Consider the following 26,305-nt stretch of genomic DNA (forward strand, 5'->3'; position numbering starts at 1 on the left):
CTCCGAGTGGGGCCCAGCAATGTGTGTCTCCGCCAGGCCTCCGTTCCATTCTGACGTTGGCTCCAGTTTTCCAGTCACTAACCGAGGGCAACATGCAAGGGGGCACTGGGAGCTGGCCGCAGAACAGAGGGTGGAGCCCGCTCAGCAATTAGTGGTAAGTTAATGGTTCGCACTGATGCAAGCATTGTGTTGAACTCGCTTTCCCCAGCTCCGTTTTCCTGTCTGCTGTCAGGAGAGTTGGTCATAGAATTGCAAAAACATGACACACACACCACAGGGTGGGAAGTCACAGCATCGCTCCCCACACCCCCCATGTGCCACGAAGGGCCCAGGGCTCCCAGCACTGTGCTTGAAGAGGCAGAAGGAAGAGGCCTGAGGGCGAGCCCGGCACGTCCATCCCGGGGCCCAGGGTTCACCCTTCACTCTCTTCAGGCTTGTCCTTGGCCCGCAGGTCACACCAGCCTGGAACTGAGGCACCCGCTGATCTTGAGGTCTGGGGCAAACTTACTTCCTGGGCTCTGCTCGGGGGCGGAGCTGCAGGGTGGGCGGGGCGAGGTGCAGAAGCGGGCTGATGAAGATTAGGTGTGCCCACCACCTCGCCCCCAGCGGGGATTCCCATTTTCCCGCGCAGGGAAGCTCCAGCTGCTCAGATCTTCACCTGTGAGCACTTGGCACGCAGCAGTGACCTCGCCAGGGTAGCGGCCCAGCTCCGGCCCGCAAGGCCAAGTGCCACCCTCTGGACGCCCAGAGGCAGTGGGAACTGAGCTCAGGGAATCAGGGCGCTTTTGATGCATTTAAGAGCTAGGAGTCTCAGCTGGGGACCATCTGGGGACCATCTGGGGTGCAGATCAGATTTTCACCTTTCAGCATCCCACCATCCGATTCCTTTCCTCGGCCTAGTTCCAAAGCAGGTGTCCTCTGGGCTGGCTTCTAGTCCTCCTGCAGGGTCAAGGCACAACCACCAGACCCTGGGTGTCTCTTCCCTGTAGGGTCACTAATGTACCCGGCTCCTAGATTTCATCACGGGGCACCTAGTAGACCAGAGTTTCTCCAACTGCTTGCCATAGGATCACCTGCGTGTTTGTTAAACTGCACATTCTCAGTAATCTTTCCTGTGGAACTGTGGCTACGGCCTCTAGGGTTGGGACCGGAGAAACGGGCCTCACACCTGCCCACGTGACCCCACTCTCAGCCAAGTGGGCACCTAGGATTCCCTAACAGGCATAAGTGCTGTTTGGACAAGTGGACTCATGAAGGTGTCAGTTAAGCGCTCTCCTGGTCTTGATTACCCCTTCAGTCGGTCTCCTTTGTCCCTCCCAGCTGTGACTCAGGAGCGCTTTCTTGCTCACCCAGCCTGGGTGCCTCGGAAACAGGGCAGATGTTTTTGCTGCCAACTCTGGGGCCCCACCCTGGGTTGTAGGCAGCTGTGAGTGGGGTCACCATGGGGTTAGCCGCCTACCTTCTGAGGATACCTACTTTCTTAGGCGGCTTTGTCTCCCGGTGCTCAGGGCGGTTCCCACCTCCGGACCCCCCAGGAGTTGAGAGAGGCAGAAAGTTTCAACCTAAGCTTCCTTCATCTTGGCAGCAGTGCATTAGCCCGACGAAGTCTATAGTTCCTTCTAGAAAGGGGCGTTCCTGGAGGGAGGGAGGACCGATCTGGAGCAGAAACAGTTGAACGAGTTTGCTAGAAAGTGTTTCCCTCTGGGGGTGGAGCAGCACCAGGTGCGTCCAAACACGTGCGGGACTTCGAGAAAACAGTAATTTTGGAAAAGGTTTGGTTTCCTGCTCACGTTCTGAGGGGGCCTGGCGGGGGGTGGGGCGCGGGGGGCCACGGTGGTCGTCCTCGGCATTTCTGGTGAAAATCGAGCAGGACGGTGGCCCGCGGCGCCTGAATGGGGACCGGGCGTCGGACCCCGCCGCGGCCCGGGGCTCTGGGCTCGGGGCTCGGGCGGCCAGCTGGGGGCGCCTGCGTCCGCTCCGCCGCCCCCGCCCGCGCTGCAGGATCCCGCCCGCGGCCGGCGCGGCCACTCGGGCGGCGGAGGCGGCGGCGGCGGCGGCGGCGGCCAGAGCGCCAGCGGGAGAGGCGGCGGCAGGTGAGCGAGGCCGAGGCGGCGGCGGCTGAGGTCCGGCCCCAGCGGGGGGGTGAGGCGCGGCGGCGGCGGCGGCGGCCCCGGGTGGGGGGAGCGCGCGCCGCCGTTCGCGTCCCCGGGCCCCCGCGTCGTGGGGGGTGTCGCACGGGGTGTCTGCGCGCTGCTCGCCGCCCGACGGCCCGGCCCCACCCAGGCGGAGACCCCGGCGGGGTGTAGGGCGGGGGCGGTGTCGGCCGGCGGAGCCTCCGAGGGAGGGGGAGTGGAGGCCGGAGGCCGGGCGGCGCGGCCCCCAGAGCCTCGGAGTCATCCCCGCTCCCTGCGCTCTCCTCCTCCTCCTCCTCCTCCTCCTCCCGAGGTTTGGGGTGGGTCTTCTCGGATGCTCCCTCTCTGGGCCCTCTACCCCCTCCCAGCTGGGGCGGCGGGAGACGCTTCCCAGACAGAGACCCCGCTGGGAGGAGCTGGGGCCCAGCCCCACTTTCCAGATAGCAAAACTGAGACCTGCCAGAGAGACACGGCTGTGGGCCTTCCCCGCCCTCCACCCCGGCCCGTCACCTTCGGACCTCTGTTGGCAAGCTGGTTGGCTTTTGATGGTACAGAGGGGGCTGGTTGGTTAGGTTTCCCAGACTTGGACAAGGCCCAGGACTCTGGGGACCATTAGAGCTGTTTAAAGTAAAAATACCTCAAGGGGAGAAGGCTCAGTGAGGTCCAGACCCGGGCATGGGGTTGGTTGCAATTCAGCCACAGCCCAGGGTGAGCAGGACCCCTCACCAATTAATGGGGGGCGGGGATGGGAAAGCCAGCAAGGCAAGCAGCTGCTGGCCCCTGCCTTGGATCCCCACTGGGGGAAACCTAAAACCTAACCCTTTCACTGAAGAAAGTGGGTTGACCCTGGTTGGGGCCCAGATGCTGGAGCCTTTTTCGGTGGGGCTTGACGTCTTTTCTCTCTGGTTTTTATGTGGGGTCCCCTCCCTCAAAGGCCAAGAACTCATGTGCTTTCTGAGTCAAGGCTGGACATGAGAGTTTAGGCCCCATTACTAGAACTGGAGCCTTTCAGATGAGGAACACAGCTGTCCTGGGTGGTTGGGCTGTGCAGAGAACATCCAGATCTGGACCAGCGTACTGAAGCACCCTCAGACCTGGTCCGGGGTGATGCTCAACAGAGGTACGAATGAATGACCAACAGGACTGCAGTGGTCTCAGGGCATGAGACTGAGGGGGCTTTGGGCTGTTATTCAGTCCCTGCTTTGACACATGGGCAGCTGCCCTCATAGTGGAGGAGAACTTGTCTGGTGTGGATCTGGGCTGTGCGGGGCAGACCCCAGGTGTAGCTAGGAGGCCGCATAGAAGTGGCCAGCTGTGCCTGGGGTGGGGTGGGGGCAGCAGAGGTGGATACTAGGTGCCTCCCCTAGTGCTGAATGTTCAGGATCTACAGACACACGTTGGGTTCTTTTCCCTCAGCCCTCGATGTTCTCAGGCTTTTGAGCTCTTGGGCCCTTTATGGAGGAGGGCAGGGAGAGGTGGGATTTCTCCGATTTCTGAGGCCAGATGGCTTACAGGGCCCCGGAACATCCCTTGTATCGTTTGATCTTGTGAGTTAGGGCTGGAATGACTAGCCCCATCTATAGGTGGGAAAGCTGAGGTCATCAAAGGTCTCGTAACAAGTCAGTCCTGGATCTGGGACTAGGGCCTGGCCTCCTGGTTTTTCCATCCTGTTCTGGCATGGCTCTGGTGAAATCTGTTGGAGTATACATCAGGAGCCTGTCCCCACCCCAACAGGAAGAGTCTCAAATGCTCCCCAAGGGGAAAACACATTGCCTGGCCACCTCTCCCTTCCTCCTGTTCCTACCTGTTACCTGAGGGTGCTGTGGGGCTTTGCTGCTGATCCCCACCTCTTGGATTCTTTTCCTCTGTACCTGGGCACACAGGAACTGGTGTTGAGGGACAGTGGCTTATAGTGGTCCATGGCTGACTCCCGTAAGGGAGCCTCAAGTGGCCAGCCTGGGCAGGAGGCAAAGAGCTGAGTTAGGCAGGGGACCTGCCCTCCTAAGTCCATTAGCCCACTGGGGAGATGAAGTGGTTGCACCTTGACCCCAAACACCTCTACTGTAGGGAGAGCCTCACACAGCAGGCGGGCCAGTCTGTGCACTGGACAGTGGAGAAGGATGGACAGCGAGAGGCCACACTGGGACATCTTTGGGGGAATCTGGTGATAGATCATTTTCTCATTCATGCTTTCTGTATTTTCAAAGTTGTCTGCAATGAGGAAGAAAGACAAAACGTTCTTCCCGTTTCATTTGCTCTGGAGAAATTCTGGCAGTTCTTGCTGCCTCTGGAACTTTCACCAGAGTTTGCAGGTCTGGTCTGGGGGCAGACATAAACTTGCAAATTTAATAGGGTGTCCAATGGGAAGGATTTTGAATATTTCAGCACAGATTAGCCTCAGAACTAACAGAACTGCCTAGAACTCAAGCAGAAGACCACATCCTAGCTGGTCTGTTGCAGAACTTCTTGTTGGCAGTGTTGTCTCTCCCACTGTGAGTCCGGAGGGTATCTGTGGCTCACGACCACCTGTTGGTGGTCTGGCTGGCAGACCAGAGGACTGCCAGCAAGTGGCTGGCAGGTGGATGGGAGCTAGGGGTGATGGCAGCTTCCAGGCCCTGAGCCACATCCATTTGGGAGCCAAAGAGAGTGGTTTCCTAAGCTGCTGCCTGGCCTAGATTGGAATTGAGGATAGGGGCTCTAGGCCCAGAGAGCACTTGATGACTTCATATCCCTGAGGGTCCTCACTGAGGAAGCAGAGTGTGTGGGATCAGCCCCCTCTTAGACAGCTGACCTCAGGGGTTCCATTCAGTGCTGGTGGGGGGAGGGGGGGTTGGGTCGGTGGGTCAGGGACCTGGCCTGGGGACCCCTTTGACCTCAGGCTTTGTTTCTGGGACATTTGTCTTTCTCTGCCTTTTGGACATGGACATTTGAGCCTGAATTGTCACTTTAAGAGGGGGAAGAAGAAAGGCAGGAGCCCTGGTTCCCTTCCACCCTCAGCCTTCCACTGCCCTCTCTGTCTTCCAGCTTATTATAGAGGGGGCTAAATGGAGCGCCACAGGGTGCGGTGGTGGGAATTGGGCCAGGGCCATTGCCAGGTGCACAGAGCTGGCAGCAGGAGGCCACTCCTTCAGTTAATGACCACCTGCTGAGTGAGGTGGCTGTTTGCAGAGGGAGCCACTGTTTTCAGCTATTAACAACAAAGGCTATTATTTGCAAGGCCTGTGCCTGTCAGACAAGAAGGCAACCTCTGGAGGGGACCTCTGAGGCTTGAGTCTCAGCTCCACATTTCCTGGCTGTGTGACTTTGGGCAAGTGCTTCAACTTCTCTGAGCTGGTTTCTCATCTATGAAATGGGGACACTAAGAGCAATTATCTTGAAGGCCAAGGAGCTGTTCCAGATTAAAGTTGACCAAAGAGACAGGACAACCAATGGAGTATGTGAAACCCAAGCTGGAAAAAAAAAAAAAAAAAAATCGTGTAAAGGACATTATTGGGACAGTTGATGAAACTGAATATGAACTATAGATAAAAAGCATTGTATCAATGTTAAATATCCTGGTAACTATCTATATGGGTCCTTGTTGTTAGGAAATATGCACTGAAGTATTTAGTGGTAGAGGGACACAGTTCAAATATTGATGAGAAACACCTATACAGACAGATAATAAAGTGAGACAAAATGACAGAAATAGGCAAAACTGCAAAAAAAAAAAAAAAAGTGTAGGGGAACTCCTTGTGCCTTTCTTATAACTTTTCTGAAAGTAGTACTTATTTCAAAATACAGAGTTAAAAAAAATGCCTATCGGGGCGCCTGGGTGGCTCGGTCGGTTAAGCGTCCGACTTCGGCTCAGGTCATGATCTCATGGTCCGTGAGTTCGAGCCCCGCGTCGGGCTCTGTGCTGACAGCTCAGAGCCTGGAGCCTGTTTCAGATTCTGTGTGTCTCCCTCTCTCTCTGCTCCTCCCCTGTTCATGCTCTGTCTCTCTCTGTCTCAAAAATAAATAAACGTTAAAAAAAAATAAAAAAAAAATGCCTATCTAATGGTCAGAGTGAAATGAGATTGATTCATGTTACTTAGAATGGTGCCTGGCACTCAGGACACATTAGCTGTTATTGTCACTGTTGCCTTTTATTGTCATTAGTATGGGCAAAGTGTATCTTATTGTCACAGTAACCTGTGTGATTTTTCCACTCTATAGATGACACAGTTGAAGTCCAGGGAGGTTAAGTGGTTTGCTCCGGGTCACACAGCAGTGAGTCCAGAGCGCTGATAGGGGAACTGTGTACAAATTAGTTTGGATTCGTTGCCAGAATCCATAATTATGGGATTCTACACAAAAACGCAGATTTCTAGTCTCGTTTGCCAATTCACAGGGCCTGTAGCACTGCCTACATTCCCACGAGGCCAGCCAGTCTCACTTGTGGTATCCTGTCTGGCCTCTGGGGTTCTGAGTTTGCCGTCCTGTCGTGCCCAAGGCTGGGGTCCCCTCCGGCATAGTGGCCAGAGCATCCTGCCACACCCTTCTCCATCCAGTGGGTGCTACAGGGCCCATACTCAAGTAACCACTGTGTGTATGTGTGTGTGTGTGTGGGGGGGGGGGGGGGGGCGGCACTGTGGGTTGCCAGGGAGGAGGGAGAGGAGCCTGAGGCTTTGTGGCTTCAGCCTGCTATGCCCTGTCATAGCTCGGGCCTCCCTCAATCCTACCTGTAGCCCTAAGCAGTGTGCCTGGCTTTTCCAAAGGGATGCATGGAATGGTTGGCTGACACCCCCACCCCACCACCCCTCTCCCCCCGCCCCATGACTTGAGTGCTGGAAGAACTCACTGAAGGGTTCCCAGCCTGCAGTCTTCATCTCGGTTTGGTGTGTGTAGGTGGGTAGTCATTTATCCCCCCGGACCCCTAGTTCTTCCTCCATAAAATGGGGTTTTACCACCTTTCTGGAGGGTGATCAGAAGGATTCAAGGGGCCAGCATGTCAGCCTTGAGCAGGGTGGATTTCTGCATATGTGGCTGTGAATACTGTTTACCCCAGTGTCCAGCCTCCAAAGCCCCTGGTTCCCCACCAGCCTGGGTGCGGGTCAGTAGGTGCCCAGGAGGAGAAGGCATACACGAAGGTCAGAAATGGGCAAGCCTGTCCACAGGGACTGCAGGAGGGCAAGGCTGGGCAGGCATTGTCCACATGACCTTGTAGGTATGTATGCCTTAGAGTCCCCATCTCACAGAGGAGGGAGCAGGCCCCATGCGGATGGTGGGAGGAGCTCACTTGGTGAGTTTCCCCAACAGATGGGGAAACTGAGGCTTAGCAAGGCAATATGACCTTCAGATGGCCCATAGCCATTCAGCCTCTCCCTCCTCAGCTCAAGGCTCTGTGCTGTGTTCCCAGGAGGAGGACAAAATCAGCTGGCATCTTAAGTGGCTTTAATTTTTTATGTTAATTACAGAAATAATTCACATTTATTATTGAAAGATCAGAAAACTTAAGCAATAAAGTGAGGACAAAAACTAGAATCTGTACTCTTTGAAGTAACCCATTAACGTACCAGCGTATGTCCTTCCAGAGGACTTTTTCTTTTTTTTAAACAAAGGACAAGAAAACAAACTGCTCATGACAAGTTTCTTCACTGTCCTCTAAGGAAAGTTCGGTGTGTCTAACGCGCCCCCACGCTTTGTGAGTGCCATCGCTGGGCTTCTCAGACCCCTCAGGCCGGCCCAGCATCTGCTACACGAGCCGCCCTGGTGGATTTTCTCTGTGCCCTGTGGCTGGACATCGAGGTTGTGCCTGATAGCTTTGCAGTAGGAGCGGTCCCCTGAAGAGCCGGCAGCGAGGTGTGTACGCACAAGGGGGGGGATTCTCTCCCGGAGGGTAAAATGAGGCCCGGGCGGCTTTGCAGACAGGATGCAGGTTTGCGGAAGGCGGCGTCTGGGGGCGTGGAGGGCGCTCCGCCCCCTGGAAACTGCTTTGTGGTCAGAGGATGAGACGGGGAGGGGCTTTGCGGGGAGAGGGGTTAATTGTCGCTGGCTGGTACTGGAAGCCTTTAAGCTCCCGTGGGGGAGGTGAGCGGAGGCGGAGGCCAAGGAGGCCGTGTGCCTGTGCCCGGTGCTGGTGGTGACTGTTGGAGCCTGGGACCCTGCAGCCACCCCTGCTTCCTGCAGAGCGGTCTGGGGTTCAGGTTGGAAGCTCACCCTGGTTTGGTGGTTTGCGGGGTGGGGAGCTGTCTCCGCCCAGCCCCATCCCCCTTCTAGCAGGGAGCAGGCGTGAGTCTGGTTTTGTCACTAGGTTCTAGTTCTGAGACGACCCCCCCCCCCCGCCCCGCCCCGCTCGTGAGTGGACCCCTTCACTGCTGACACTCAAATGAGACGACAGGTGCCAGAGCTGTTTCAGCATTTCACTGTGGAAAAATTACATGTCTACAGGGGAAGACAGAATAGCGTGACCACCCCCACATACCCATCCGCTAGCTGCCACCCTTTCCAGCTCTTGGCCAGCCTGGAGTCATCCCTGCTCCCACTTGCTGTCCCCTCCAGACCTATCACTTACTCTGTACAAATTGTAGTGTATATAGGGGCGCCTGGGTGGCTCAGTTGGTTGAATATCTGACTCTTGATTTTGGCTCAGGTTATGATCTCACGGTTGGTGAGATCCCCACTTTGGGCTCTGTGCTGACCTTGTGGAGCCTGCTTGGGATTCTGTCTTTCTCTCCCTCTCTCTCTGCTGCTCCCCTGCTCATGTTCTCTCTCTCCCCAAATTAATAAATAAACAAACACCAAAGAAAATTTAAAGTTGTCATATATATTACTACAAGATAAGGACTAGCCCCCCACCCAGTATTATTACCACCCCTAAAACCTAGCAATAGTCTCTTAAGATTGTAAGTGTCCATTCAAAGTTCAAATTTCCAATTGTTCTATACACATCAAATATATATTTTATTTTTTTTAATTTCTTAATGTTTATTCATTTTTGAGAGAGAGAGAGAGAGAGAGCATGAGCAGGGGAGGGGCAGAGAGAGAGGGAGATACAGAATCCGAAGCAGGCTCCAGGCTCCGAGTGGTCAGCATGGAGCCTGATGTGGGGCTCGAACCCATGAACCGTGAGATCATGACCTGAGTTGAAGTCAGACGCTTAACCGACCGAGCCACCCAGGTGCCCCTGTATTTTAGTTTTTAGAGATTTGAGTCCAAAAAATAAATAAATAAAAATAAAAAAATAAAAATTTGAGTCCAAATAAAGTCTATATAATGACATTGCATGGTATTGTTCTCAAGTCTTCTTTCCTCTGTAGGATTGATACTCATTCATTCTCTCCTAGGTGCCATGTTGATTTTTTTTTATTTTTTATTATTTGTCTATCTATCTATCTATGTATCTATCTATCTATTTATTGAAGCAGAAGCTGGGTCCCTTTTCCTACAGTAGAGCCTCTATCATGTGTAACACGTTCCTTCTTCCTGTGAACCTCCTGGAAATATGTAGTTGGATCTGGAGGCTTGATCTAATTCAGTTTCGGTTTGCACAAGAGTACGCTGGAGACAGAGGCAGGGTTACAGACTTCTGCTGGGAGGTTTGCATCTCCTTTGTGATGCTGGCAGCCAATGACGCCCCGTGGCTTTAAGGTAGTAGCATTTTAAATTATAAACCTTTCCGTTTTCCACCTGGTTACAAGTGGGGCTGAGTCTGGCGTTGGGGTAGTACTTCCAGCTCGGGATGTTGTTATATATTTTTTTATTCCTATTTTTTTTTCTTCATAGTGGTTTTACCTGGTACCTTTTAATAACATGGGTAGTTTCTTTTCTTTAGAGAAAATTGGAAAAAAGTCATAAATAAGACAGATCCGAAAATAAAACTGCTAAGTTCTGTCACTTGGTGATAACGCCCAAGATTTCCGTACATCCTTCTAGATTTTCTTTTGTGCAAACAACTATATGCACGTCTGTGTGTTGTTAAATGAGAGATGGCACCCGACGTGCAGGTCCGTGGGCTGGTGTTTTCCCGCTGCGGCATCACGGTGGTGACCCCCTTCCCGGGGACTGTGGCGGGGAGCATGGCCTTCCTCCCTGCCCCTTAGCAGTTCACAGCAAAGCCGGGCGTGGGGGAGGACAGGCGGCTGCTGGCGAGGCCCAGCTGCCAAGTTTTTCAAAGGAAATAAGGACTTTTGGTTGGCAGGGCGGTAGCTTTCACATCTGTTCTTTGAGGATTCTCTGCTGTTGCTCAACGCACTGTGACCCTGGCTGCCCCTTTCCTTCTCCAAAGCCCCGTCGCCTGGGTCTGGCAGGGGCTGGGGCCGTCGGGGTCGTGGGAGCCAGCCCCCTGGGCTCTGGTAGGCTGTGCCACCAACATGATGTAGTGTTGTTCATCTCTCCTTGTCCTGGCATTGGCCCTGTGACAGGCGGCAGATTTCTGCACAAGGAAGGACAGTGGTTGAGAGGAGCTGAGTTTAATAGCTAAGGTGCTCTTTACTTAGCACATGTGTTTATTTGGAGTGGCTTTGAAGCTCACCCCAAGTCGCCCCTCAGGACCACTGGTTACATCCTGTAACTTGTAACCAGTTGCATGACTTCAGCCAGCCCCATCTCCCCTGGAAACCCAGTTTCCTGCCTGTTGAGTGAAGGAGTGAGCAGAGCGTGTCCCTATGTTCCCAGCCTGGGAAAGAAAGGGATCCCAGCACATCCCTGAGCCCACAGCCAGGAAGAGATGAAGGCAGAGGGGCTGGAGGTGAGTTGATGCTTTGGAATGCACCCCCCCTCACCCCTGGCCCCGCCGAGTGTGAAAGATGATTCTGGGAGTAGGGTGAGTAATGGGTCCACAGGGCTGTGTCTGCTTCAGCGAGGCACCCTCCATGGGTATCACACCACAGCCCTCCTGCCCAAGAGCCTGGAAGAACTGGGGCCAGTAGACGGGCCTTCCCAGTGCTAAGCCAGCCTGCTCTGTCTTCGCAGGCAGGTGGGCGAAAAGGGGACATACGCCCTGCTGGTGCCACAGAGGGGGTGCTGGGTTTCTGCTCTATGCTCTTGTTGGGAGAATCTGAGTGCGGATCAATTAGGCAGAAATGTCCCTGAGGGCAGAAATGTCCCTGAGGGGCCAAACTCAGCCCCACTTGTAACCTGGAGTGCCTGGTGCTGGGGAGAGGTGCGTCTCATGGGAGAGAAGAGGTGATACTTGGTCGCTCCCGAGCAGGCAGGCCCGCTGTGGCCACAGGGAGTCATTCTACCTGTGACCGGAGCTGGAGGCTCTGCTTCCAAGGTGGCTCAGCCACAGGGCTGGCGGTGTGGGGCTGGCTGGAGGGAGGGGCCTCAGTTCCCTGCCACAGAGCTGCTTGAGCGTCCTCACAACATGGTGTCTGGCTTGCCCCAGAGCCAGTGAGCCAAGAGGGGGCCAGGGTGGAAGCCACTGTGTCTTTCATGACCTCAGAAGTCACGCGTTGTGATTTCTACACTATTTTGTTGCTTCTGAAGGTAGTACGGGAGGGGCATGAACACTGAGTCGGCCTCGTTTGGAGGCTGACTACCAGAGTGGCCGAGATGGCATGCATCTTGTTCCCACATAGTTCCAAGAAAGTCCCAGAACTGAATCTCATTGGGCCACTTCGATCAAGTTCCATGCCCATTCCTCACTGGACAGTGGTCCTGGGCCCACCCCTGGAGGGCTGGTTCCCCACAGGAACAAGGAGCTGTTACCAGAGTGGAAGTGGATGTTGCAGAAGGAGGGTAGCACTGTAAACCGTCTCTGGAGAGGCCCATGGCACTGTGTGGCCCAAAGGCGGTAATGATGGGACACTGGCGAAGGCTTCCTGGAAGAGGTGACCTTTGTACTTGTCTTGGCAAGATGGGTGGCATTCTTATTTTTTTAATGTTTATTTAGTTTTGAGAGACAGAGAGAGACGGAGTGTGAGCAGGGGAGGGGCACAGAGAGAGAGAAAGACACAGAATCTGAAGAGGCTCCAGGCTGTAAGCTGTCAGCACAGAGCCCGACGCGGGGCTTGAACTCACAAGCCGTGAGATCATGACCTGAGCCGAAGTCGGACGCTCAACTGACTGAGCCACCCAGGTGCCCCAATGGGTGGCATTTTTGACCATTTCATTTTGGCTGTGCCCTGGTGGTCTGAGTCAGGACATGAAAGAACGAGGTGTGGAATGTGGGCTCGGAGATGTGCTGGGATCCCTTTCTTTCCCAGACTGGGAACATAGGGACACGCTCTGCTCACTCCTTCACTCAACAGGCAGGAAACTGGGTTTCCAGGGGAGAAGGGGCTGGCTGAAGTCATGCAACGGGTTACAAGTTACAGGATGGAGCTAGGGCCTTCTAACTCCTAATCAGGGAGGATGGAAAGATGAGTTGTAGGGGGTCGGGAGGAGGAGCCAGGACTTGACTCAGGAGGCACAGAGAAGCCACGGAAGGCCTCTGACCAGGGCAGGCATGCAGTGGAGTGGGATCTGGGGTTTAGAACTGAGAGAACACCCTCTGGCCTCCCTCCGCTTCTGACTTTAACTTAGCGCTTACTATGTGCCTTATATGCATTTCTCACATAAGCCTCCCAGCCTTCTGAGGAGTTGGGTGACTTTACAGGTGGGTTCCTGGGCTGCCAAGGTTGCTCAGGGGGTCTCTGACTCTGTTGCTCTGAAGCCTCTTCATCCCGCATCCGTGGGACAAGAGGCCGGCTTGGTAAATCGCCAGCCTGGTTGCTCAGACCCCTTCCCGGGTATGGTGAGCCCCCTGACTTTAGGGGAAGGAAAAAGTATTTCCCTGCTCACACCCCTTCCCAGAAGCCTGCCTGGAGTCCGAAACGCGATGGGCGCTATGGGGTTTCTTCCCGAGGGAGGGGCTTGTCATCTGGTGTCAAACGAGGCCGAGCTGTTGGCTCCGGGCTCTGCGTTATTTGTCCTTTGGCCGCCTGACAGCCCTGTCTGCCTTGTTTTTGCTACGGTGTTACGCCCTCTTGCCCACTGTTTCGTGGCCTTGCCACTTTCTACAGCCTGTGGCTCCCAGGTGGCTGAGGTCTCTCTGCCCTGAGCTCCGGACCACGTATCTTGTCTTTACGGGTGGTTGTCCCAGACCTTTGGGCAAGCCGTTGTGGGCATGTCTCAGCCTGGGGGTTTGGCTGATGGGGGCTGTGTCCAAGTCACATTTGTGTCTGCAGCACCAGAGAGGGGTCCTGCCCATGGGGAGGAGGGCAGGTGTTCCTGAGAGGAACAGAAGAGGGTCGGGGCCATGCCTGCGCCCTGGCACCCGGAGTGAACAGACACCAGTTCCTGGGCTGATGCTGAGAAAGCCTGAGCTTGCCCCTCCTTTGGGGGAGTTTGTTCGGCAAGTTTAGGAGTGCTGAGTACCAGGGCTTAGAGGTCTCTGGTGAGGGTACCCACTGAGGAGGGGGTAGTGGGGCTTGGAGTAGCCTGTCCTCAGGGAAGCCTTTCTTTGGCCCCAGGATGGTCACGGGTGAGTGTTTGAAAGCACAAGCCACAGAGTCAGATAGACCTGAGTTTGAATCCTGGCTGTGCCTTTTGTTAGCTGTGTGTGCTTGGGCAAGTGAGTGGCGTCTCTGAGCCTCAGTTTCCTGCTCTGTAGAAGGGGCATAATAGCAGGACCTTCCTCATGGAGCTGATGGGCAGTTATGTGAGGCTGTCCCCAATGCCAGCACACAGTCAGTGTCTAAATGCTGGTTGTAAAGCACATTAGCCTGTGTGCACAGATCCTGTCTGCCAGGACCTTGAAGTCTGTCTGAGGGCTGGGGTGTCAGGTGCCCAGTGGCCAGGGTTGGGGATGTAGCAGGTTGGAAGGGAAGGGTCTGACCACTGCCCCCTCTGAGGAGGGAGCTGAAAGGGGGGTCTGGGGAGGGTGGGAGTGTCAGCTGGGAAAATAGGGCTCTGTTCTCCACTTTGTTACCAAACAGTAGGTTCTGCTGTCAGGATAAAAGGTAGAAAGTGATCCCAGGCCCCCAGGTCACATGCTCAGCGGGTGACTGAGGACCAGCAGTGCCTTCTTCCTCTGTCTTGGGAGGCTTCCGCTCCCTGCTTCCCAGCCCTTCATAACTGCCGCCTCACAGCTGAGCACCACATGATCCCAGTGGGGGAAACCGAGGGCTGGCAAAGCAGAAGGGGCTTGATTCCTGGCATCCTGGGGCCCAGGGCTGTTGGGATTCTTTGGGGGCTCGAGCTGCTTGGAATAGGGGCTCCAGGCATGGGGGCAGCTGGGAGATGGAAAGGCAGCAGATGAGGCTGGAGACCTTTGACCTCTCAGAGACGGATGAAGCCCCCTCGCTAGGTGGGTGGGGAAACTGAGGCTCATGGCCTGTCTGTGAGTGGCAGAACCAGCATGAGGCTCTGTGCCAGGCTGCTCTCTCACTTTTAATGCTCATCAAGGATGCATTTGCTCCTGGCCTCCAGCCGTCGTCTCGGGCCTTCTAACGGAGGCTTGGTGCTTGTTTTATTTTCACTTGTTGAAAATTGTTCCAGCTTAAAGCTTCCAATTTCCATGAAGTCATTTGGAGCCAGGAGCCTGGCCCGATGCCTCCCCCCACTTGTGTTGAGGGCCCCGCTGCAGCTGGGAGCGGGCCCCCCCCCCCCCAACAGCCCCGGAGGCGCTGAGCTGAGGGTTCGGCTGTAGCTTTTGTGAGGCGGCTGCTGCGGAGCAGGAAGTTGTGGGTCCCAGATGCGACTTGCTCTCGTTAGGTAGCCCGGGCGAAGGCGGCCTCGCATGTGTGAGCCTGGACGCGGGCCGAGAAGGGGCCGGCGAGGGACAGCCCACCTCCACGCCGGCTCCTCAGACCCTGGCCTGGCCGTCCGGGGGCCCCGGAGGAGAGCCAGGTAAAGCGGGCTGTGGGGACGGGGCGCCATCTGTCCCAGCGGCCCGGGCTGGGCGGGGGCCGGACAGGGTCTGGGCCGCGGGAGGTGGGGCGGCTCCCGGACACAGGACCAGAGACCACTGGTCATGGGCTTTGCCCAGCTTGACGAGGAGGTGCCGTCATGACCGTGGGGCAGGGTGGGGGGGGGTGGGCCTGGACGTCTGGGAACTGTGGACTTGCAGATGCCCGCTCTGCCTTTCAGGGTTGTAATTTCACACTTACAAGCCCGCTTCTCTGTTCTCAGTGACGGAAGGATCGTCGGGGGAGGGCAATCGAACTTCTTTTGTGAAGTAAAAATGAATAGCCCCAGACAAACTCTGAAAGTGCTACATGCCCCAGAGACAGAGAAGCAAGACGCCCCGGGAAGTGGAAGGGTCTCCCTTTCCCTCCAGCCCCTCCCAGTCTAAGGCCCCTGGGGACCAGTGTGCACCACTGGGACTAGGTCCTTCTGGATCATTCTTTGTGTTCCTCCAAACACATGTACACAGGGCAGATCAGGTGCTTCGCTTCTGTGTCACTACCTGGGGTTCAGGGCAGCTGGCACTGGGTGCTTCCTCTCTGGCCAGCGCTTGGGGGAGGGGAGCGGAGGGGTGAGGAAAGCAGAGGGCTGGGCTGGGCCTCCATGCACGGGGCCCCTGGCCCCGAGGCCTGGCCGGAGTCCAGGCGGGCTCTGCTCCGATGTCTGTGTGGCCGTGGGCTGTCTGCCACAGACATGCGGGTGGACGGCCTGAGGGTGGCCGCCTAGAGAGTGACTAGACCAGCTTTTCTCAGATGGGGGCCCTGTGGTGGTTTTAGGCCGTATGTGGATGAACATGCTTAAAATTTGTTAGGTATCTATTTTAATGTGTTTTAGGAAAAGGAAAAAAAAAAAAACACCTATAAATAGGACCTTAGATCTGTGACTTCATGATGTCCCTTTGCCTGGGACAAAGCTAAAGAAGATACGGAAATGAGAAGTGAGCAGACTTAAGAGGAAGTGTGAAGTGACCGGCTCGGCCGGATGTGCATGTGTCCACGGAATCGAAAGTCTGGGAGGGTTTCTTCTGGGAGGGTCTGTTCCTAACCAAGCTGTGGGTCTCCCCACCTCCAGGTTAGGGGCCTTCTGGGGCTTTCCTGTGGCTTCTGATGTGAGGTGTGGGTGCAGAGGAGGGGAGGCTGTCAGATTGTTCCGGATTCTGGGCCCTCAGAAGGGAAGGTGTGAACTGTGTGGGGGAAGAGCCTCCTGTAATGTTTTAGTGAAAAGAAGTGGCCGTTTACTGGCAGCCGTTTTCTGGGGGCCGGGAGGGGAGGGGTGGCCTCGAAGGGCCCCTTTGCCAGGAGTGGGTCTCAAGAGAGGAGGTCTTCCTGTGGGTCCTACAAGCAATGGGGGCTGGTGCAGGGAGGGCCTAGGCAGTGAGCGGTGGGAAGGAAGGGGCAGGAGCAGGGCTTCTAAATAGGCCAAAGGTGCTTTTCAGGAGGAGATACCGGTCAGATTTGATGTGGTTGTGAGGACATGCACCCCCCTTTACAGTTTATAACTCTTGGTTTAACCCATTTCCTGCTCCCCTCACCCCTACCCTGTGGTAGGTGCCTTTCGCCCCCCAGTTTGCAGAGGAGAAGACAGAGGCCCAGAGGGGCACTTTCTTGTCCCGGGTCACACGGCGAGTCAGTCCCCAGGGCTGTCCAGGTGTATACACTGCCTGTCATGGAGAGCCGCCATGTCTGAGGCCTGTAGGGGGTCAGGGCACAGTTCCCCTTCTTTGGAGAGGCTGCGTGGGGCAAAGCTGAGCAGGGGCTCTGGGTGGCTTTGAAGAGTTAGTAGGACATGATCCTCACCATGGGGAAGGAGGAATCAGGTTCCTCTGAGTTGGGTCCTCCACCCTGCAGGCCTGGCCTGACCCTTGTCTGTACCCACTGCAAGGTGGCGGGGGCTGGGTCAGGGCTCCCCCGCGGCTGGGCCGTGCCTCCTGGGTCACGTGCTGGGGTCCTGCTTCAGCTGGTGGTAGATGATCTGACCCTTTGGATTTTCCATGACTTGCCATCCTCCCATACTGGAGGTCATCAAGAGGTGATGGGTGGCCCATCCCTCAGTGTCCTTGACCTTTCTCCTGTCCTGGAGGAAGGGGGTGTGGGGCACACTGACACTCCGCTGGTGGCAACTTTCCATCTTCCAGGGCCTGGGCAGAGGGCAGTGCTTCACCCAGCTGGGACTGTTCTGGGGCTGCTGAGGGAGCGGGCAGAGAGGGTCACGCTGGACGCTCGAGCCAGAGTGGCTGATTCCAGCCTTGCATGGGGTCGGGTCTCAGGGATGGGAGGGAAGCGTGGGTAGTGGGCCTGTTAGGCATTTCGTGTGCTTGAAGAGATCTGTGTAGCTACGAGCTGGGAGTTAGTTTGGCTCAGTGAATGAGACCATCACATCTGAACAGCCAGAGAAGCCAGGGGTCTTCTGGAGGTCCTTGGGTCCAGCCCCCTGCTTCCGGGCCCCACTCTGCCTGTTTCCAGCAGCATGTGAGGTGAGCCAGGTTATTTGAGCCAGTTTCCTGCATCTGTGAGTTGTGTCTCTCGTGGTTCCTGCCCAGGCGGTTATAGGCTTAAACAAAGGGGGACATGTTGCACCTGGTGCAGGAGGTGTGATCGCTGTCATGTAGCTGTGTTGGGGGCTCTCCTCCGCCTGTCCTGTTTCAGGTGGGAGAGGCCTCCCTGGTAGCCTGCAGCCCTTGGGCTAACTGCTGTCTTACAGTCCCTCAGTCCCCTCCTCTATGAGGTGGCAGTGCCCAGGCAGGTTGCTGGGGGACTGGAATATGCATGAAAAACTCTGCCCAGCCGTCTGAGACCAGCACACCCATGTCTGGGGTTTCCCTGGCGGCCTGTGTGTGTTGAGTGCTGCCAGCCTGCTCCCCCGCCCGGTGGCCCTCCAGCTCTGCCCCTGCCCTGGCTTTCAGTCTCCACTCACCCACAGGGCTCTTCCAGCCCCCACCCCCCAGGGAGGGTGGCAGGGCGCCCACCCAGCAACCGTCGGCATCTGGCTCGACCTGCCGCTGCCCACGGAGTTCACAGCCGGCCACATCATGCCTGGGGTGTTGCCAGATCCTGGGTGCAGACCTGGGCTGAAGCACCTTCCACTCCCTGATGTTCCCCTGGAAGCCCTCTAGGCGCTGGGGTGAGGTAGGGCGAGACTTGGGTCAGAGGTGGGCTCAGTTCCTCTTTGGTGACCCTCCTCCCCATGATACTAGGTCATCCTTTCTCCCACCATCTGCTGATCACGTTGACAGACAGGGCATTGCCTGAGCACCAGCCAAGTGCTGTATGGGAGGGGAAACCGACAGTCCAGATGGGGTAGGATGGCCGACCTTGAGCCCTGGAGAAGGGGTTTGTGGGGTTCCTGGGTTCCTCCGATGCACACACTTGACCAGTTTCTCCCATCTGGTGTCACATCTGAACCCCTTCTCCTGGCTTCTGGGGTCCTCTGGTCCCAGCCCACCGTGCTGGTCCAGTCCCACCTCTCGTGGCCTCTCGTGTACTCTGGGGTCAGCACGCTGCTTGCCTCTCTCTTGCCCTGTCCATGCAGCCCCTCTGCTCAGGGCTTCCCTACCTCATACCCCATCCTGGCCCGTGTCACCCATGTGGAGGCCCCCTCCTCGGGGTCTTCAAGCTCGGGGGCTGAGGAGGCTCAAGTGGTCTGCTCTGGAGTCAGTCGCCTGGCAGCTTTCCCTCCGCCCGGGCTCTGTGAAAATCCCCCTGTCGGTGCCGGTGCCAGGGGACACCGGGGGCACCCTCCTCTGTCCGTTCTCCCTGTTATTCCCCTGTGTGTACCCCTCCCTACAGCAACCACTGGAAGCATTTACCTGTGACTGTGCCCAAAGGAAAAGAAACAAATTGAGGTCTTTGTTGTGGGTACCCCAGTTCTCAGACATGTACCTGGCCCCCCAGGCTTACCTCCTCCCTCTTCTTCCTGGACAGAAGTACTCATGGCCCAGGGAGGAGCTTGTGTCCTCCTGGGGTTGCAGCACAGCAGGCCTGGCTTCAAGGGAACAGGAGGCCCCCAGGGGATGCATGTAGTAGGCAGTGCCACCAACCACCTCTTAGGACCCAGAATATGCTGGTGGGGACCTCTTTGTCTTCTAGGATTCGGCCCTTGCCATCCCCTGCAGGGACCTTTCCTGCCCCTGGTTAGTGGCTCAGTCTCACTGCTTCTGGGACCAGCTGACTTGGGTGGATGGCTCCTGGTGTCATTGGCTGGCTGAGCAGGGAGAGGCCCAGGAGCATGGGGCACAGCCCCTCCCTGCACAGATGGGAAAACAGCCCCAACGGGCTTCACAGCTTTGGGGCTGGTGTGCATTTTCCTGATCAGAGCTCTGTTGGAGGCACGGTTTCCTCACGCCTCATTAAGTGGTGGGGATGTGGACGAGGGGCCACCTGTCTCCCCCACCTAGCCTCAGCCTCCCCATCTTTGCAGTAGGCAGGCTGCCCCCCCCCCCCCTCCTGCACATCCCCTGCCAGTGTGTGCCAGGGTCTTCCTGGCTCTGCCAGTCCCTGCTCCCGGCCTCCCACACCTGTCTCCCTCGGGCCCCATCTGGCTCGGGGAGGAGGAGCCCTTTGAAGTCAGCTGGAGGCGCTGCTTTAATGGGGGACCCAGACTAATGGGGAGGCATCCTCTTTTGGAACACCCAGACTCCCTGGAGCCACCATTGAGGCCCCCCGGGGAGGGGGTGCCTTAGCCCAGGTAGTGCCCAGGGCAGGGACCAGCACTTCTGCATCCTTTGTCTGGCCCTGCTTTCTGGGCAGGGGAGCAAGGGAAGGGCTACCTTTGGGGGGGGGGTGGTGTCAGGACCCCGGGATTTATAGGGTGTCTCCCAGTGCCTGTTGATATCAATCAAGGTTTCTCAGGCTGCCCGCCCCCGCCCCCCCCCGCCCCAACTTGTGTTTGGAGCCACTGGGGTGACCCCACCTAATGGCAGACCCTGTGTACTAGCCTCTCTGTGAAGTCCCTGAGCATTAGGTACCATTACCAGCCCATTCTTTGAGTGAGGAAACAGGCCCAGAGAGGTTAATGAATGTGCCCATGGTCACACAGCGCCTCTGATGTTTGGTCCCTGAGGCTTTCCTACCTTCTTGACTCCTCAGCCCCAGGCTGCTCCTTGCCCATCCTAGCATTTCTCTTCCTCATGTGGCTCATTTATTACATGTGTCTCCTCTTCCCCGACAACACACGCTTTCCAAGGGACCTTGCTTATCATGGCCTCAGCCTGTCACCTGGTACCTGGAGTGGGCAGGGGCTCAGTGAGCACTTGTTGGATGGAGGAGCACGGGCACCACGGCGGTGGGGGGTGGGGCGGGGGGGGGTTGCTTTCCTGTCATTGAAGTAACACAAGTTTGGCCCCCTTAAGTGTGTGAAGTTTCTGGATTTAGGAGGAGTTTTTATAGCCATGAGGTCATTTCACGTCCAGAATAAACTGGCAAGCTCCCCACTGCTCAGGTGAGAAACCCAGGCTGAGAGGCAGGTGACCTGCCCGAGCTCATGCAGATGGGGACAGGGACACCGGGGTTGGGACCAGCCCCCAGTGCCTGCTCAGCATGGGCTGTATTTGTCTCAGTCCATGGGGCTTGGGTTTAAGTGTCCCCTGTGTACCAGGCAGGTGTCAGATTTTGGAAGCTGAGCAATGAGTAGCCACACGTCAGCCTTGGGGGAGGCATCAGGTAGCCGGGCAGTGACAGGCCAGGTGTCCTGTGTTTCGACACAGGCACTGGGAAGGGAGAGCCAGGCACTGAATCCAGATTAGGAGGGAATTGGGCAGCCCTCCTGTGGAAGGTGGTGGCTGGGCCTGGCTCTGAAGGGTTGGGCAGGAGTTTGCCAGGCAGAGGGAGTTTTCGGGGTGGGGAGGTAGGCTGTGCTTTTAAGCGGCCAGAGCCCGGAGACAAGAGGGTGGGGCTTGTTTGGGGAACTGAAATAAGTCAAACTGTGCAGTCGCGAAGAAGGCCTCTGGAAGCCCTGGAGGAGGTTTTTGGCCGGGGGGTGAGCACAACTGGGCTTGGTGTTCTTGGGGACCCAGACAGGTGCAAGAAGCTCTGGCAGGCTATCCCAAGGGGAAGCTTGTGTTTAGGGGTGCATGGGGCTGCTGTGGACTGGGGATCCATCACAGCGGCTTCCCGTACCCAGCCAGAGCCTGGCTCTGGAAGGCAGGAGTTTGTGGCAGGAAGGAGTAAGTAACCAGGAGTGGGGGGCCTAGCTCTAGGGACAACTGAACTGTAGGGAGGGTCTCCTGAGCCCCCCGTGTGGGTGTAGTTACAGAGGCCAGCCTGTGGTTTGAGGGTAAGGGAGGTCGGCTAGGCCTGCTTCCCCTGCAGAAGGGCTCCTCCGGGCTCTGGGCTGGGCTTTCACCAGGCAACCCCCCCCTGCCCATCACGTGCCCCCTTGGCCTCGCTCAGGTTCTCAGGAAGCCTTGAGGAAGTGGGATCTCAGCACTTTGGATTAGAGCCGGGCACTCTGCTGTCTGGTGCTGTGGGAGCCACATGGGGGGGAGGGTCTGTGGATGAGGCAGTGGCTTCGGGGGCCCAGACTAGACAGTGATGTCTTGTTGGGCTCCATGGATGGCTGGGGGAGGCCATGGCCCCTCCAGCATGGCCTGCTGAGTTCTGGGCAAGGATGTCTTACTGTCTGGTTTTCCCACTGACCTCTCTGTGGCCAGCTTGCTAGTCTCAGTGGGACCGGACCAGAGTGGATAAAGGCTCCCACTCTAGCTTGGGTCTCCTGACATTCGGCCCAGGGCTCTGTCCCCTGCACTGCTTTGCCTCTGGCAGGTGGGCTACTTCCCTGCATTGCCTGAGAGAGGCAGGAAGCATGGCCAAGAGACGCAGGCGGGTCTTTTCCTGGTTGGTATTTAGAGCACTTTCTTGCTTTCTCAATTCCACAGGGCAGATTGCTCCCCAACTTAAAACTGCCTGAGGGAGGGCGCTGTGCATCCAGGCCTTCTTCCCATCTTCCCATCTTCCCTTCACCCCTACCCCAGAGGCCAAGCTTAGGGCTGGTCCCCTGGCCCACAAGCAGTTGCACTGGCTTGTCCTTCCCTTGTGTGTCCATCCAGCCCAACCCAGGGTCGGGTAGAGGTGGGAGAGCGGGGCCCCCAGCCAGAGGGAGCTCCCCAGGCTGTCAGGAGAGGGGAAGATAGTTGGCTCTCTGGGCCACAGCTGCCCAGTGAGGAGCTCTGAGCTATCTTCGAGACTCCACAGTCAGCATTTCCCAAAAGGAGTTCATTGGAAATTAATGCAAAAAAGGGTCCCTTGAACCAAACAGACCGGGGAATGTTTAGCTGTGTTTAACTCAGCAGGTTTCTTTTCTGCAGGACTTCTCAGAGCCTTTAATTGCTAATGTATACAGGGACTCTTTAAAGGAGGAGGAGGAGAATGTCAAGCCCTGCACTGCCTGTGACCAGAGTCCAGTGTGGGTGGGGCTGGCCATGTGTGTGTAGCTCTTCGTGGCTCTGCTGGTGGGCAGCACGCCTCAGGAAATGTAGACGGAGGGTTAAGAAAGAGCTGGAGCCTTGGAGTAGGGCAGGTCTGGGTTTGAATTCCAGCTCTCCTGCTTTTCAGCCAGGGGGCTTTGAACAAGTAGGTTAGGATTCCAGAGTCCGCCCCCAGCTGGAAACAGAGTGAGAGCAGCTCCACCCACACCCCCACCCCCACCCTGGGGGGGATGGGCTGAGGGGGGATGGGCTGCGTGGGCCTTGCCCCTGCCTGTTCCTGACAGGCGCTCACTGAGGTGGAGGTTCTCAGAGGAGGGAGGCCAGAGGCCGCTGGGAGTCTCTCTAGTTGGGTTCAGAGGTTGCAGAGCCTGTCCTGAGGGCAGGTGTTCTGCTTTCTCTCCTTGAAGCAGGCCTGCAAGGCTTGGGGTGGGGTCCCCATGCTGCCTGGGATGCCAGATGGCAGTTCTCTCTGACACTGTCCACCTCCCCTAGGGCCCAGGTTGGGTGGCTGGACCGCCTCTCTGTCCAGGCCCCGCCAGGCACCCCACGGGGGCGTCAGCCCCTGTGGCTGCTCAGGGCCCCAGATAGCAATTTTTAGGTGCTGACCACTTCTAGGCTAGGCCACTCCCAGGGCAGAGTAGGGGGCCGGAGCTCACGACTGGGTCATCGGGGAGGGGAAGGGGCAGGTGCCCCGCTCCCTGCCTTCCAGACCCCACAGCCCTTTCTGCTAACTTGGTAATACTTGTTATCTCGACTTGGGTACTTTGTGTCGGGTGGAGCCTCGACACCCTGCGTGCCTTACCCCCATTGAATCCTCTCAAAGCCCTGCAGGGTCAGAACTTAGTCTCCCTTTTTTCAAATGAGGAAACTGAGGCACAGAGATGAGAAGTAACTCTCTGGGGTGTGCAACTGACACTTGATGGGCCTGAGACGGATGTCTGTCTGTCTGTCTGCCTTCCTTCCTTCCTTTATTTTTCTTAAAACAAGTTCTATTTAAGTTTATTTATTTCGAGAGACAGAGCGAGCATGAGCAGAAGAGGGGCAGAAAGGGAGAGGGAGAGAGAGAATCCCAGGTAGGCTCCGTGTTGAACAGTGAGATTGTGACCTGAGCCGAAATCGACTGAGCCACCCAGGCGCCCGGTAAACAGGTTCTATTTTTTTATGTATTTGCATACATACTTATGTATGTAGATCCACACACCCCCACGCCAATAAAGATGCCAGGAACGTGTCTTTACATGTTTGTATATGCGTCCCTTTAATTATCAGTCACCTTCTGTTGCCCTTGAATTTTTCTAATAGAGTCTTTATTTTTTAGTTTATTTTTTAAAGTTTATTTATTTGTGTTTTTAGTAGTCTCTACACCCAACGTGGGGCTTGAACTCACAACCCCAAGATCAAGAGTTGCACACTCTTCCAACTGAGCCAGCCAGTTGCCTCACGTGTTTAGTTTATTTTAAAAACCACTTTATTGAGGTATGATTGACGTAGAAAAAGCTGTGCATATTTAATATATGCAGCCGATAAGCTGAAGATAAGTATTCCCCTCTGAAACCATCATGACAATCTATGTCATAAACGTATTCCTCACTTCCAAAAGTTTCTTTTTGCCCCCTTTATTATTATTATTGTTATTATTACTCCTAGTAGTAATAGTCGTAGTAGTGTGATAAGAACCCTCAACGTAAGATCTGCCCTCGTAGGAAAAATTTGAAGTGTACAATATAGTATTGTTGGCTGTAGGCACTATGTATGCAGTAGATCTTGCATCTTGTATTAAGAACTTTTAAAAAATGTTTGTTTATTTTAGAGAGAGTGAGTGAGCGTGTGGGCAGGGAAAGGGCAGAGAGAGAGAGGAAGACAGAAAGAATCCCAAGCAGGCTCTGCACTGTCTGTGCAGACCCCAACGTGGGGCTTGAACCCACGATCTGTGAGATCGTGACCTGAGCTGAAACCAAGAGTCAGATGCTTAACCAACTGAGCCACCCAGGCACCCCAAGAACTTCTGTTTTTGTTTGTTTGTTTTTAATATTTATTTTTGAGAGACAGAGAGAAAGAGAGTGAGGGGAGGGCCAGAGAGAGGGACACAGAGGATCCAAAGTGGGCTCTACATTGACAGCAGAGAACCTGATGTGGGGCTTGAACTCACGAACCATGAGGTCATGACCTGAGCCAAAGTCGGACGCCTGACTGACCCACGCGCTCCCCAAGAACTTCCTTTTAATTGCACAAGCTGCATTACGACAATAGAAACAAACTGAAGGTTCACTCATTCCACCAAAGCATCAGTTTTGGTTATCCTGTGTCCTGGTTCAGGCATTACCCGTTCCAGACACTGCTGTTGCCATGTGGATTTTTCACAGAACACCCTGGGACAGCTCAGTTCACACGGCTGCACCCTTTTGACGGCTGTGTAGTATTCCACAGGAAGGGTGCGTTGTGATTTATTTCACTATCTCCTAACTGGCAGACACACCATCTTCTTTTGTTATTGTAATGCTGCAACAATAATCTTGTACATGTGTCATTTTACATCTGTGAAAGTGTTTGTAAGGTAAATTACTTGAAGGACTTTTGCTACATCAAAGGTTTGTGTGTGCAGGAGTGATTTTGTTACATACGGACTAAATCGCCAGCCCCACCCCGGGGCTTATGCTGAGTCGCTCCTGCCAAGGCTGTGTGACTGCCTGTTGTGTTGCGTATAAATGCTTTGATCTTTGCCAATTGGATAGGTAAAAATGATTTTCCGTAGTAGTTTTAATTTGTGGTGTTTTTTTTTTTTTTTTTTTTTATTACGGGTGAGGTTAGCTTCTTCCTAAATGTTTCACAGCCATTTGTGTTACCTTTCTGTGCACTTTCTATCCATACCTTTCTCCCATTTTTTTTTTTTTTAATTGGTCTTTTTCTTTTTGATCTGTGGGAACTTTTTACATATGAGAGAGGTTAGCTCCTTATGGTAAGAGTTATAAATATTTCTCTAATTTCTCATTTATCTTTTGATTTTGCTATTAATAGCTTAAGAGAGAGAGAGAGTGTGTGAGCAGGGGAGGGAAAGAGAGAGAGGGAGACACAGAATCTGAAACAGGCTCTGTGAGCACAGAGCCTGATGCAGGGCTTGAATTTGGGAACAGTGAGATCATGAGCTGAGCTGAAGCCAGATGCTTGACTGACCGAGCCACCCAGGCACCCCTAATGTAGTAGATTTTTAATAAGTTTATTTACTCATTTGTTTTTAAGTAAGCTCTATGCCCAGAGTGGGCTCAAACCTGCAACCCTGAGATCAAGAGTGGCATGCTGGTCTGACTGAGCCAGCCAGGCACCCCTGGAGTAGTTTTTTTAAATGTAATGGGAGTTGATTAGTCTTTTCTGTGTCAGGTCAGAAAGGACTGACCCACTACAGCACTGTATGAACATTCTTTCATGGTTTCTTGCTCTCTTTGGAAATCATCTTGGTATAAATTATGACTCCAGCTTGTTCTCTCTCCTCTGGGCTCTGCTGTCTCTTTAAACAGGATACTGGCAGGGTAGTTACATCCTTCTTGCTCACTCCAGTTCAGTGGTTACTCTGGGGTATATCTATGGCTTTGTGAAATGGATCCCGTCCCCTATCTCCCAACCCTGTTCATGCCTCCTCACCACTGGCTGTCTGGGTGGGGCCCTGGGCAAAGTGTGAAGTCAGTGGCTAGACCTCTGTCCTGCCAGCCTGGGCAGGACTGGCACCTGGTAAGGTGCCTGTAGACTAGCCCTTTCTGTCCTTCCTTATAAATAGGAAAGAGGTCAGAAATGTGTTGAATGGGGGCATGAAAGTGTGTTCATTTTATTTTATTTTATTTATTAAAAAATGTTTTAAGTTTATTCTGAGAGAAAGGGAAAGAGAGAGAGAGAGAGACAGAGAGAGAGA

The 26,305-nt window shown here is 55.2% G+C and overlaps 1 protein-coding gene across 7 annotated transcripts in view; it reads left to right on the forward strand.

Annotated features, from left to right (window-relative positions):
- The first annotated feature begins 75 nt into the window (after positions 1 to 75).
- Positions 76 to 26,305, forward strand: part of ADCY7 (adenylate cyclase 7) — a 59,183-nt gene continuing 32,953 nt past the window's right edge. For 2 of the 7 annotated variants that reach the window (XM_078438623.2, XM_078438628.2), the window contains exon 1: positions 14,723 to 14,927. The gene's annotated coding sequence lies outside the window, so the exon portion shown is untranslated. Of the gene's footprint in view, positions 155 to 1,669; positions 1,773 to 1,973; positions 2,094 to 14,719; positions 14,928 to 20,873; positions 20,958 to 26,305 lie in introns of those variants that run through there. The other 5 variants (XM_078438627.2, XM_078438626.2, XM_078438624.2 and 2 more) reach the window with 5 other exon arrangements.

This window comes from Panthera onca, chromosome E2, assembly GCF_046562875.1.
Source record: "Panthera onca isolate mPanOnc1 chromosome E2, mPanOnc1 haplotype 2, whole genome shotgun sequence".
Classification (NCBI taxonomy): domain Eukaryota; kingdom Metazoa; phylum Chordata; class Mammalia; order Carnivora; family Felidae; genus Panthera; species Panthera onca.